Genomic DNA, 2,051 nt, shown 5'->3' on the forward strand with positions numbered 1-2,051 from the left:
GATTGCACCTTTCATATGGTGTCTAGTTTGTAGTGCTTCTAATTTGTTGAAGTGCCTTCTGCTTAGTTACCACATCATAGGTGTGAATATGTCAAGCCGTCCATTTTTTCGTACATATTCCATCCTCGTATCATGACTTTGCCTTTCATCAGAGTAGTGTTCGTCAGTATCATGCATCAATGAGTTCTGAAGAGCAAATTTTATTCCTTTTTCTTGTGGGTTTGACTTGACAAGGCAAAATCAAGAAAGAGGAAGGAAAAGAGTAAGGAAGGCGATGATGGTGGTCCTCTGCAGCAACATAAATGGAGCATCTGTACCGATTCTCCTTGTACTAGTAGTGCATTACAAGGTCCAAGTCTCCGCTTCCCTACTCCACCATCCAAGGTGCTTGCTCTAACTTGGCAGTGTGATATCTGGTTGCATGTTGCATATGGTGTCTAGCTTGTATTGCTCTTAATTAGTGTAAACTGCATCTGCTTAGCTTACACATGATACGTGTGAATATGACACGCTTTCCTGTTTTTGGTACATACTATATCTGTCTATCACACCATGTTCTTACATGAAACTATTCTTCTTGTGTATCCTGCATCAGTCACTTATGATGGAACACCTTTAAGTTGGCAGTGTGATATTGGTTTGCGTCTTGAATATGATTTCTAGCATGTATTGCTTCTAGTTTGATGAACGCCACCTATGACGAGACAGTTTTAACTTGGCAGAGTGATATTGATTGCACCTTTCATATGGTGTCTAGTTTGTAGTGCTTCTAATTTGTTGAAGTGCCTTCTGCTTAGTTACCACATCATAGGTGTGAATATGTCAAGCCGTCCATTTTTTCGTACATATTCCATCCTCGTATCATGACTTTGCCTTTCATCAGAGTAGTGTTCGTCAGTATCATGCATGAATGAGTTCTGAAGAGTGAATTATATTCCTTTTTCTTGTCGGTTTGACCTCATAATGCAAAATCAATAAAGCTGAAGGAAATTGGCAAGGCATTGGATGATGGTGGTCCTTCCGAGCAACTGAGACGGAGTTTCTCTACAGATTCTACTCTGCCATCCTCCCAACAAGATTCGCAAGACAACGCAAGGCTAGACAGTCAACGTAGCTGTGTAGATGATGAGCACATCTCCCCTACTCCACCATCATAGGTGCTTGCTCTAACTTGGCACTATTATATGTGGTTGCATGTTGCGTATGATGTCTAGCTTGTATTGCTTCTAACTTTGTTGAATTGCATCTGCTTACTTTACACATAATGCCTGTGAATATGACACGTGTTCCTGTTTCTAGAACATACGTGTACATGATGAGCACATCTCCCCTACTCCACCATCACAGGTGCTTGCTCTAACCTGGCACTATTATATGTGGTTGCATGTTGCGTATGATGTCTAGCTTGTATTGCTTCTAACTTTGTTGAATTGCATCTGCTTACTTTACACATAATGCCTGTGAATATGACACGTGTTCCTGCTTCTAGAACATACGTGTACATGATGAGCACATCTCCCCTACTCCACCATCACAGGTGCTTGCCCTAACTTGGAACTGTTATATGTGGTTGCATTTTCCGTATGATGTCTAGTTTGTATTGCTTCTGATTATGTTGAATTGCATCTGCGTAGCTTACAACTTATACCTGCAACGATCACTTACCCATAAGACACATTTAACTTGGGACTGTGATGTAGGTTGCATCTTGCATTGTCTTTTAGCTTGTACTGCTTCTAATTTCTTGAAATGTCACTTACGACGAGACACTTTTTACCTAATAGAGTGATATTGGTTGCATGTTCATATGGTGCCTAGCTTTCATTTCTTCTAATTTTGTTGAAATGCCTTCCGCTTACTGTTTTTTCATACATATTCCATCCTCCTATCGTACGTGTGAATATGAAACGCTGTCTTTTTTGTATATATTCCATCCTCCTATCCTGCGCTTGCCTTACATCAAAGTAGTGTTCGTCTGTATCATGCATCAACCAGTTATGCAGAGATAATTTTATTCATCTTCTTGTGGTTTTGACTTCATAAGGCAATAT

The sequence above is a fragment of the Triticum aestivum genome, chromosome 4D (genome assembly GCF_018294505.1).
Source record: "Triticum aestivum cultivar Chinese Spring chromosome 4D, IWGSC CS RefSeq v2.1, whole genome shotgun sequence".
NCBI classification, from domain to species: Eukaryota; Viridiplantae; Streptophyta; class Magnoliopsida; order Poales; family Poaceae; genus Triticum; species Triticum aestivum.